Below are 13,058 nucleotides of genomic sequence, written 5' to 3'. Positions count from 1 at the left end.
TTTTTTTTTCCTTGCACTTATTTTTTAACCAAGTAGAGTTACTTTCTTTGACTAATAGAACATAGCAAAGTTATTTAGAACTGGAAATTTGATATCTCTACTGCATCAGACTTAACATTTATTTCAAAGACATCTCTTTATCAGTGTTCTTAGGGCCAGCCTCAGGATTGCATTACAGCTCCTATCTGTGCTGAAACTGTTGTGTATCAGGAGGTCAGTGTAAATAGTAAAAATCTGTAGCCTGGAATAATCAACCTGACACAGACAACCTAACCTCCACATTATAATTAGCATGCCAGGACTTAATTCCTTGCTAAAACAGTGCTTCTTTCACTTGGGAATGTAAAAGTGCTTATAAATCTAATTAAAATTCCTATTTGAAAAAAGATGATCTAGGCTTGGAGTCTCTTGGGCACTTAAAATCTCAAATATGGAAGGCTCTGCTCTTATGCACGGGAAGATATTGATAATAGCAGATAGTTTGGCAACATTATCTAAAAAATCAATTTGTGAAATGATTTTACAAGACTATTTTTGTTTATCTTGGTCAGGCTTAATTTTCTGCCTTGAGAAATCAGCACTCTTTCAGCACTCTTCATGGAAAGGCCGTTGCTGACCCTGCTGCTTTCTATTGAACTAACTCCCCCAAACAGTTAGCAAAATTACATTTACCTTTTACTCAGCAGAAATTTCAAAGTTTCAGCCTGTCTCTAATTCCCAAACAATTACAAGAAAAACCAGCTAAGGAACAACACACAAGAACTAAACCCCCCCAATCATTCAAGCATTAAAAGTGGTCTTGGATGCAAATGCTAAGAGGGCAGAAAGTGATATAATAATATATAGGAAAAGATGTGGAACTTTCTGAAATGGTTGTCATTTATACTTGAAAGAGCCATAATGGAACTGCTGCTCTGCACTTACACTAGGCATTTCATCTGAAGACTGCAGAAAGTATTGGGGGAGTGAATTTAGTAGTACTGTAGTGTCCTCCTTCACCTTTAACAGGTTACAATAGCAGTAGGGGAAAAATTAGGGATGGGCATTAACAGAATGCACAATGCCCTCTCCAATTTAAGCTGGCATTCTCTCTCCAATAAATGACTGGCTGGTGCCTGACCTTGCCAGACTAGCAATAGCACATAGAAAATCATAGGTGCTGCAAAAACCTGATCTGGTAGAAAACATTATGCAGTAGAAAGTCTAAAACATTCTATCAACTGGAGCCAGAGGTGCACAATGATGCTGAGGGGCCCTCATGCCAGAGCTCTAAAACATAAAAACCTATTTATATTATGGGATCATAATATTGGTTAGTTGTCTAGACCCCCCTGTATGCTCAAGGAATGGGACAGCCACTTTTATCTCACAGTTTCTGACCTGTTTTAGATGTTCCTTTTAGCACCATTAACTGAAATGGTTAGGTAGATGTTTAAAGTGAGGTGAAATTATCAATTATCTCCCCAACAAAAGTAAGCACTTTGTGGTGTTACGGCTGGGCTGAAAAGAGAACTTTTGATTTAGGTCTTTTGGTTGCTGGGTAAAGACGCTAGTAAAAAGAGGGTATTAAAGTCATTATGAATTTAATGGAAGTTTCCTGAACTGCTGTGCTTAGTGCTGGACTGCAGGTGGTCTTTAGGCAATGGGCATGCTGTGAGTTGTCTCAAACAATGAGATCCTACATGGACCAAAGCAGAGAAGAAGTGTCTTTATGTCTAGTGCTTGGACCACAGAAGATAAATATTCAGGTCCCTGGAGAGTCATGGTTCTGAATGTGTAAGCACATTTTTATCTCTCTGGGACTATGCAATTAGGTGGCTGCTGGAATGTGAGTTTTTTGTTTGCTTTGTGGACCCAGGATCACCAACAGTGCTGTTTTGTGCAACACTTGAGGAGTGTGGGTTTTTAGGTAGCTTGCTCTGTATGACACTGAAAGACTTTCTGGCAAAGCCTTAGCATACAGAAGATGGAAAGAGCTGTGTTGAATATATTTTGTAGCTATTTCTTGCAGTCAGACCAAGAATGAAATTGTCTGGTTGTCTCAATATCTTGTGTGGACCAAATAGAGAAAGAAAATAGAGGGGAAATGGCCCCATCTGGCTTCCTTCAGTTAGTGAGACCTAATGAAGCTCTAGTGTTGCTCCTCTGGGATCTATCAGCAACTTTGAGGTAGCTGAAGAAATACCTTGTGTAGAACAGATTCCCTAGAAATGCCTCCTAGTGTTTTGTAGACTGGAGTTTTATGACCTTTATGGGTGGTAGTCTGCAGACCAAAAACCTAACTCAAGTTTATGCTGTAGTATTCAAACAGGTTAAAGGTGTGACACTTGCAACATACTGTGCTAAAAGCCTCTGTTCTTTCAATAGCTTCCTGCATTGTATTATATGGATATTTTTTTGTGCTGTAGAGACTTCAGCCTGCACAACTTTCTCAAAAAGCTCCTAAAACACAAAATCTTGCATGCATTTGCAGAAGCAGCAGGTGCTGAGGAAGTGGCAGTTACTGTGCTGCCACCAATTTCAGTGGCACAGCAGGAATGGTCTTTAAGAGAGGAACTAGACTTACACTCCATGTTCTTGGGGAATATTCCTTGTTACAAAACAAAACTTCTTTCTTAGAAGGCTTAAGGCGAAGAAATAGCTCCTTGCCAAGATAATGTCTGCTGCTCTTGGTTACTGGCCTCACTAGACCTTTCAGGAAAACCTTGGTTTAGGAATTGGTGGAATTAAGCACTTTGAAGAGAGTATTTTTTAGGGAATGACTAAGCTGTGCCGTATTCAATTCCAGTCTTGGCAGTTTAAAACCATGCTTAAGTGAGGGATTTGGCAGCCCTCGAGGTTTCCCTTCCCTTTCATGTATTTGTCTATGTCCTTTGACACATTTTGTCATCTTAACATCTGCAGAGAGAACTAACTTAATATCTATGTACCATCTCCTGGGTAAGTAAATATGTATTTTGCAGCATGCCAAGACAGTACTTGCACTAAAAATGATCTATAGAGATGTGCTCAAAATCAAGGCACTATTAACAGGGTTGAAATACCTCTATTTAGTTCTGTGTGCTCCATTTTCAGTTGTCACGTACTTCTCCAAGGTTTAGACTTTTTTCTCTGAAAGAAGCATTTAAAATATTCTGGCACAGACAGGTTTTTTTTTATTCTTTTTTGGTGAGCTATCTCCAATTAGGAGGCAGACAGAAGTGGTTTCTTGTGGAATTTAGGCAGCATTTACAACCTGATTAATGCATAAGGGGCTTACTACTTCTGTCTTTCTGTATTTTTATTGTCTATTACTATATTATCTATATTGTACTGCATCTAGAGATCACAGCTCTGTGAGGTTGGTACTATACACACATGACCCTTTTCTACTGAGAAGATGCCTAGACCTACAAATTAGAGAGAGCTGCAATGTTATCTTTTTTCCCTTTTCAGAGTTTTTGCATCCCTCACTGCCTCATTATTTTGGGACTGGGAGGAGGCTGTCTTGGTCTGGGCTTGCTATACCAGGTCTCTTGTTCATTTTCTTTTGGAGTCCAAGTGGAAGATTCTTTTCAATGATAGTGTAATCTTACTGACACTTCATGTTTTTTTTTCATTGTTTCAATAAATTCATGTCTTAAAAAGAAAGCAGTGAGAGGGGTAACTGTTAGCACTGGAGCTGATGGGCTGGATGTTTGTGAAAGCTGGTGGTTGGGGTAGAGCTTTGGGGAAGCTCACATGGCTCTGACCTGGGTATCCTGATAATGATCAGTCCACTGAATATCAAACTCAGTCATAAAAGAGAGCAAGTGAATTTATATTAGAAAGTGTATTAACTGCATGATATTTTTCTGGGTCATTCTGAATGACATACTTTGAGAAAACCTTCTTTGATTTCATTTTTCAGAAACATTTGCTACAGCCCTCTGGTATCTTCCAGCAACTTACTGTTAGTGATTTCATCTTATGCTGTATGACTTTTTAGTAATATATTGGGAATTTTTTTCTTTCATGATTTTTTTTTTCTTGAGTTTTTTTTTTTTGTTCTTCAGACTGAAGAATTCAAAGACTGGGCTTCCCTAGAGCTTCAGTGATATTATTCTCTTATTTTGCCATCACAGCTCCTAATTACATTTTCTGTCTTTTTGTAACAGAGGGATGAGCTGTTCTTCTCCCACCAGAAGTCTGGTTTGTTTTGGTTAATTTAATACCTTTTCCACTTAAGAGAGTTTATCAGTTCCTTAAGCATTATGTTATGTTTTATTTGCGTCATTGTCTGTTTTGGTATTTAATAAGCCCGGTGCACTGCCTTCCCAAAGGATTTCCTTTGCCTTCCTTGTGTACAATCTTTTTTAGCAATTAGAGAGAGTGTTTTTCATTGGTTTCCACTTGTTTGAGCCAATGGGTTCTTCCCTGCTGCTTGACGGGCACATTTTGATGCCAGCTTAGCTACTTTTCCCCAGACTGATTATCTGTTTTCTTGTCATAGCCTTCCAGAGCTTCAAATATTTTGTAAGGTTTAGTCTTGAAGTTTGTCCTCTCTTCCTGTTGGCTTGCTTACAGGGATGCAAAGTGATTTTTCCCAAAAGCAAACTGAATTTTTAGCTGTCTAGCCATATATGTGCACTTATTATAAAAGCCTTGTAGCATCAAAGATGATTCAATTGTTGTAACAGGGCAATTTCAAGAGTCTCCCAGCTCTGCTGCTGTGGTTGACCAAGAAATGGGCACTGAGACAGACCAATAGCTATCTTACGTGTGCCTGAGATGGGCTTAAATGTTGGAGTTTTTTGAAGTGGCACCCAGACAGCCTCCCTATGACCCTCATGGCAGCTGACCTTAGAGGATATTGAGTAATAGTGCACAGAAACACAGTGTGACAGACCCACCTGGACACTAACCCATAGTGTTCCCCACCCCGAGAAAAGGAGCCAGTTCTATGTAGCAAAACAAGAAATTATAAGCAAGAAAACAAAAAGTTCATCAGCACTGAAATGAAAGTTTTATTCTTAAAGCATTTGTATGGCTGTGTTTCTCACCAGTATGCTTCAGGGAATGAGGTTTTGGAAGCTAAAACACAGGTTTTTATGCATTCAAGCTTTTATGGTGCTCCTCTGAAATCCATAGGAGAATCATATCTCTTGAATACATAGTGTATGAGTTGTGAGGTATACTGACCACTGGCTCAGATTTACCAGACTGAATCTTTCATCACTGTCATCCACATTCTGCCAGAAATCATCATGATCCAGTCCTTATTTTGTGCACCTCTGCATGGAACACGACAGAATAAGTCTCAGGAAGAAGTTATGCTGTGTGGAGCTCCATCAGAATGGTCAAGTCACTAACCTTCTGCCAAGCTTTTGCAGGTTGCCTCTTGTGAGCTGGATGTGCTGTTTGTTCCATGAGTTCATCTGTTACAAGCTCAGATTGTACAGTCAGATCAAAGTGCTGCATGTGGAGGATCAGTTTGCAGGACAGGCAGCATCTGTAAAGGCTTCCTGATCTGGGATTTTGTACTAACAAGTCAATGAATGCAGTTTCCTTTGATCAGTTTATTTCTTCTTGTTCTTATAAACCCTTGCATTTATTTCTCCCCATGTCCAAGTCTAAATATCTCGCTTGAATTTTTCTGCATGAAACGCGTGGGAGGTAAGGTTTTAGTTGAAACTTGGAGGATTGAAATGACTTTAACCAGTTTCCATAAGGCATTTGTGAGGACAGGGACGAAATTTAGGATTTTAGAGACTTGGCACCACCAATGTTTTCACTCCAGTGCTCCAGTGGAGCTTTCACTCCAGTGGAGCTTTCACTCCAGTTTGGGAGAGCTTTCCTTCTGGAGATTTGCTGTCTTGTAAGAACTTGCTTTGAGCTTCATTTAATGAAGTCCCACAGTCCCCCTTCAAAAGGGGACATCTAAAGATGACTTTCAAACCACAGATTTTTTAATGGTCTTGTGAGTTTAACTCCTATTTATGATAAAGAAACATAATGATTGCAGACTCAGATAATGGCTGAGGTTGGAAGGGACCTCTGAAGGTCACATTACCCAATCCCCCTGCTCAAGCAAGTTCACCTAGAACTGATTCTAGCTGGATGGCCTCTCAATATCTATGAAGATAGAATTCCTTGGGTAACCTATGCCAGTGCTTGGTCGCCCTTACAGAGAAAAATGGTTATCTAATGTTCAAAGGGACGTGAGATTTAATTTTGTGTTTTGGTTTGAGTTCATCACTTCTTGTCCTATCACTGTGCACCAGTGAAAAGAGCCTGGCTCTGTTGTCTTTGTAGTTTCCCTGCAGGTATTTATATGCTTTGATTAGATGCTCCTGAGCTTTTCCTTCTCCAGGCTGGACAGTCATAGCTTCACAGCCTTTCTTCATGGTAGGGTTGTTTCAGTCCCTTCCTCATGTTCAAGCCCTTCTTTGGGCTTTCTCCAGCAGGTCTCTCTTATATTGGGGATCCACAACAGGACCCAGCACTGCAGTTACCTCACCAATGCTGAGTAGAAGGGAAGGATCACCTTCCTCAGTCTGCTGCCTAATGCAGCCTGGGATACCATTAACCTTTGTTGTGGCAAGGGCAATCATGTGGTCCTAGTTTTAAGAAAGGTTTTGGGGTTGTATCTTCCCTCCTGAAGGCTGTTTGTAGGTCTGTGTTCTTAAATAAAATAACTGAGCATCTTTTGACAGAAGTATTTTTTCAAAAATTTAGTACTATAAAAGTAATAAAACCTTTAGGAAAGTCTGGCAGAAAAGACTTCCATTTTGTTTCTTAATTCTCTGCTTTTAATGATGCCTTAATTTCAACAGCTTTGAAGGTTCCACGGTGTCTCAATTTTCAGTAGAAAAGGTATTAGAAAACTGCTTTTAAGGAATCTGTTTGAAAATAAAATGAACATAATATTTTTTATTTTGCTGAGCAACCAGAAATGTTACATAGCTGCAGACTGCCAAAGCCTCTCCCTCCAGAGAACATATGTAATGGTTTTTGACTTCTCCCTTGCTTTAGCCTGTTTGGATTTCAATTTTTTTATTGCATAGTGTTCCCACAAAAATAACATGTAGCTTATTAGGGGAATTGTCTTTATCTTTTGTGTGGCTGCGAAGGAGATGACAGAACAAGAAGTTTCACTGCCAGTCCCTCAACAGAAGTGAGAGGTAATGTCGTCCTGTAGATCTTGTGGAGTGGTATACAGAAGTCTTCAAGAAGATTTTGAGATTGTACTTCTGTAGGGTGTGGTAGACATTAAAAATGCATATTCCTATTACATGCATGTTCCTATCACATCATGTATCTCTAAAAATGGGCTCTGCCAGCCTGGGAAATGACATGGGAACTCCTCAATTTCAGCGTTCAGTCATTATGTTTGTATTGTTGGGGGAAAACATACCTATATACCTATATCAGTGTAGATAAACCTCAATGATGCAATTCTGAGGACTGAGTTCTCCTGAAGGTGCCTTGTTAGCAAAACTTCAAGGCAATTGGCAGCTATGAATCTCCTGTGCCTGAACTTTAAATTGAGTACATCTGTGAAAATGACCAAGTAGAAGATGAAAGAAATATTTGCAATGTTCTGAACTTTTTTTTTTTCCAATAGCGATGCAAACAAAGTATCCAAGTTGAACATGAGGACAGAAAAAAAGAACATTTGGAGGTGAAATTAGGAATGAAGCACAGTTCCTTGGAGACAGTGGAAAATCTCTGTTGAAGGAAGGCACTACTGATTAGAAAGCGAGGTCAAAGAAGTGGGGTGTGAGAAGTAAAAGATGGTTTCCAGGTGTTTGAGGGGTGGGGAAGGTGAGGGTGGCACAGAGAGCACAGTGCAAACTGTTCCTGGGAAAAATTCCAGTTTGGTTTGGAAACACTCCTTAAAATCCAATGATACTTCAGGCCTCCTTCATCTGAATAAGCAGCAGGAAATCCCTCCCTCTGCCTTGAGCACTTGGCATTTCAGGCCACCCTGACTCCGGAAAGTCTGATGAAAGACCAAAAATCAGCAGGGCATTGTTGAATTCCTTGCAGCTAGAAAGGGTTTCATTGTGGTTTGAATGGAAACTTTAAGATTACTTCTTTCAGGTAGTGTCTACTCCTGTGTGCAACCCTGGGGCAGCATGAGCTGATGAGGACACACCTCTGCTGAGCACCACAAACCAAAGCACAGGAAGCAGAAGATCTGTATCTTATTCTCACCTCTGTTTCTCATTTGTTTCTTAATTTTGAGTTACTTACATGAGTATGTCTCTAGAGCTTGACTTGTTTGTATGATATATGATAGCTCCTTCATAAAGCTTATTTCACAGAGGGTGGTACTTGCAAAGGGATATTGCTGTATAGTAGTTGGTAGAGAGAAATTAAGTGGCTTTAAGCAAATGACTAATTTCTATCCAGAGGTTTCGGATGGGAGCTATTTATTACTTAGCCATTATACTACTGTTGAGTAGGAGCTTCACCTTATGGCGAGGCTTAGACTGATCTTTTTCTTTATTTCTTTCCTTCAATTTTATTCTGTTGTTAAAATCTTGATAGGCTAACAACAGACAAATAGCAACAAATAACTGTGATATATATAACAGCCCCAGAAAGACTCCTGTTAAAAAAAAACCATAAAACAAAAAAACCCCAAAACAAAACAGCAAACTCAAAATCTTTTATGATGTATTATTTGCCACATAAGATTTAAACAAAAGCACTGGGTATTCAACCTGCTCCTTTTGCATTGGAATTTACATCCTTATTTTAAAATTTCACCTTAAGCTGACAATTGCACCTAGCTGTAATAAATTTTCAATAAAAAATAAAATATTTTTATAAAGGTATAAGAATAAAATAACAAAGGGTTATAAGTGCAATATGCTTTTCACATAGTTTGTAGGAACTGCCACTTTTAATCATAACCATATATCTTGCAAACTCTACTTGGTTTCAAATAATTTAGTGTTGCAAAATGGGTCATGAAAACTCCTCGACCTGAGAGTTTGCCGGTTTAGAGAATTGAAAATCAGGCCTAGGAAAGGCTGTTGAAAGGGTATACCTTAGGGCATTGAAATGCTTATAATATATCGAATAAATTTTGTTAAGCTCACTAAGTGCAAATTCGCAACGACATCAAGTTTATTTGTACAGCTTTGACTGGATGCTTTATGCAGGACAGGTTTGAAACAGCTTTCTGAGAGTAAATTCCAGTGATTTATTAAATTGGCTCTCATTCAGTGAAAGTGGTGAAAGTTTTTATGTATTCAAATCTGGGCATTGTAAGGAGATCTGTCATACTCTGACATTTGCAGTAGTCACAATGTGTGCCTGCAATATGAAAAAAAGAGCTTGCCTTGTTCAACAAGGGTTTTGAAATCTCATTTGCATAGATTTTAAAGATTCATTTTGTATTAAACATTTACTCTGCTTTAATAAAAATCATAGCTAGACATCACGGATATCATTAGTGTATGCTCTCTTATTAAAAAAGTATCCCCACTTGGTACATAATGTGGAACAGAACTAGTGCTGTCTACAAGCTGACTCAGTTCAAGACTCACAATCTGACTGCTGTTAAGCAAAGATTTGTATTTCTTAGTAGTTGGAAGATTCTCACTTCTCAAACTTAATTTCCCATTAAGTTTCACTTTCTAAGAGGATTGAGGAGGAGTGATGCAGTTTTCTGGACACTTTTCAGAGGAAAAAGAATGAATGGCCCTCAGGAGAGGAAGTGTCTCATCAGTTTCTAGAGTTTCCTATTAACATGTTGTAGAAGGTGAATTTATTCCTTTAAGTCATATAGGTCAATGTCAGACTCAAGCAGGGCAGAATCTGGAAGGTCGAGAACTACTGATAGTACCAGTCCTATCTTATCCCATCCTAAGGGATTGCCTTGATTCTTCCCATAAATGCTCTTGCGTCTAATCCTCTTCACTGGCAGTCCAGCCTGTGTAATAATAAAGATTTGGATCTGTTTGCCTATTGATGCCCCGGAAAAACTCCTTGTTGCCAAATAGATTTGGGAAAAATGCAAAATGCAGATGCTCTTGCCACAGTGATACCACAAACTGGCTCCAGTTTCTAATCAAGACTTGGATTTAAACGGTGTTTGCAAGTTGCTTGCATTCTTACTTGCATGTATGTTGCTAGGGATAGCCTCAACCACAATGTGGCTTCCAGCCCCCAAATCCTCTCTCATGTTTTTGTCTCTTCATTGATTTTGGGAAGCTCATTCATTTGCCCTTCTTCTATTTCTTAAGTGTATAAAAATCTTTATGAAAGTTTCATATTCCAATATGGGATCTTTGGAGCACTTAGAATTTGTGTCATCTCTATTTTTGACTAATCTCTTTAATATTCTTGCCTTCATTTCAGCATCTGCTCTCAAGGCTTTGAAGGACACAGTGTTTTGCACTGCCTTTGAACTATACAGAGAAAAAAATGTACAAGTGATCTGTCGTAGTTTGGATGCTACTTTTTTAATACTGCATTTACCCATAACAAAGTTTGACAATGTACACAGGAAAAGGACAGTATAAAACTTTATTTACCTTTCTCCAGCCTCCTCATTTATTATTTCACTTTAATTTTTAAATATTTCATTTCATCTTGATAATAAGCTTAAAATTAAGTTTGACATGAAATGCACAACCTGTATTATTAATATCCCATTATTTTATGGTTATACAAGTGTAGATTTGAATTGTCACTTTAAATCAGACTCTAAGTCAAAGCAAAGGCTCTAATAGACTGCTAGATCTGTATCTTCACTGGATTAGACAGTAATTTGGCAGTCTCTTCTGCTAAATGCAGTGAAATAGCTAGTTAGTGTGATATGCCCAGGCAAATCTGTTGTGTTACATCGATGGAGACAATTCCCTGTGGCAACTGCGCTGGCAGTTGAGCTGATTCTCCTTGATACAGCTATTCAGCGTGCTCTTAATGCTGAGGAAAGAAAATGTGTTTTTAGAGCCTCCTAATGTGGATGATTGGAAGTGGGCTGAGAATCACTTTTTGTCACCCAAGATAGCCTTCCCATATTCTTATGGTATTTGTTCTTTGTAGTTTATTAATATGCCTTTACTATGGAAGGTATCTAATCAAAAATTATATTTAAAATGCATGGTATTGCTGAAAATTCTTAGTATTCAAAAAGAGCTTCCTGTACTTTGGAGGGAATAGACCCTATACTTTATAATACACCTGAGCTCCTTTATCTATCTTATCTTTATCTGTATCTTTAAAAAACATTTTTTTTTTTTCCAATGTCCCACCATCAAGACTTCTGTACATCCAAAATGTAACTGCAATATATGTGCTGGGAAACTGAGTGTGCTCACTACAAAGCAAGTGCTTGATTTAGAACTCTAGCAAAGTAGTCTTCCAAGGAGATAAAGTGGTGTGTTAATAAAAGTCTATCTTATAAGTTAAGTGATGGTGTTATTAATACATTAATGGAGATGTAAATGTTCAGCCTGACTTGACTTTCTGGTTTGTCGAAGAAAAATCTAATTTTTAGATGGTCAAATGTACTTGGACTGGAAATGTTTAAGAGTTGTTTTCCCATAAGTGCACATTCACTAAGGAATGTAAATGTTTTTTTTGCAGGTGAGGTAAATTTACATGCAGAAATATTTTTTCAGATACTATTAAATGAAACAAAAGAAATAGAAATTACCTAGCTGACCATGTATGCTCTGCTCAAAAGAGGCTGTCTTTAGTATGACTTTAGCACTTTTTACCCTTTTTTATTTGCAGTCCATGTATGTCAAAAATCTCCTCTTGGTACTGAAAGGTGAAGATTAAACTGTTCTGTGTAAATATAAGTCAAAAATGTCTTAATTTTCATGTATTTTTTTTTTTAAATGAATCTAGATAAAAATGTGTATATCTGTGTTCCTGTAGTTCAGGTGCTGTTCAAAATTTTCAATGCGTATTTAAAATTTTATTTCAGAACAGCATTTCAGTTCTTCCAATAACAGAAAGAAAAGAGCAAGGTGATGGTAAAAAGCAAATACCTTAAGAGTAGTCATTATAGAAGACTTGTGTCTCTCCTGGGAGTAAGGCAGTTTTTACCTTGGAACATGAATTTTACTGAAAACAAAGCTTGTATTTCAAGAATTACTAATATTGGAAAGAGGATTATAAACCAATACCTAAAGCAATCATGTGTGACATGAAGAAAGATCTTACAGATAAATACACTGAAAGAACAATTTAATGTTGTGTTTCTCGTATTTCTTTTGCTACTTGTTCTTTCACTGAATGTTACCTCAGATCTCCCAGATGTGATTATCATTTCAATCTTGGTGTCAAATTAAGAGGACAGCAAGGCAGGAAACAAGTATCATTGAACTGCTGTCTCTTGAAGGGGAAACAGAAGCAGCCAGATGTGTGTATTCTAGTCTCCTTTAAGCTGACAGCTTTGAACATAAAGACTTTTTGCTTTCTTGTAGTGTAAGTGCATCCTTTAAACCTCTTCAGACATCGTTGACTTCATCTACAGTGAAAATATTCAGCTATATTGATGTTCGAAGAAAAAACACTCAGAACTTGCATTTTTAATTGTCTCTGTGTTAAGGATATTGGTGTCCCCATTTCAGCTGCCATGAAAGTGTGCTTAGAAATCTGTTCTCTCAAACAAAAGACACTTTTTGTTAGTCTTTCTCTAGACTAACACAATGGTTTCACAACACCATTCCATAATTTCTGTGCCTTGTTCCATGGTAGCAGTCATCCATAAAGACACCACTTGGATTTTTCAACAAAATGTCACCTTTTTTCCCTGAGGTGACATTGAGACACATATTCTCATTTCACTCTTGAGGACTTTCCTGTCCCATGCTGGTGAGATGCTTCAGAAACCTATACTGAAAAAGAAAGGGACCAAAAGAAAAATGAACAAGTCCCTGCTCATGCATTCATTGTATTTATTTAATTTCAGTTTAAACACAGAACCTTGTAATTTCCTTAGAGGTTATGTCTCTGTTTCCTTCCACAGATTAAGTGTGAAAAGAACTAATTTTCAGCCACTTTACTAACAGAAAGCACTCCAAAATTTGCTTCTTTTTTTTCCTCTTGGTGAAGATTTCTGGTTT

This window comes from Parus major, chromosome 2, assembly GCF_001522545.3.
Source record: "Parus major isolate Abel chromosome 2, Parus_major1.1, whole genome shotgun sequence".
Classification (NCBI taxonomy): domain Eukaryota; kingdom Metazoa; phylum Chordata; class Aves; order Passeriformes; family Paridae; genus Parus; species Parus major.
The sequence above is the reverse complement of the archived record's forward strand: the minus strand, read 5'-3'. Positions refer to the sequence as shown.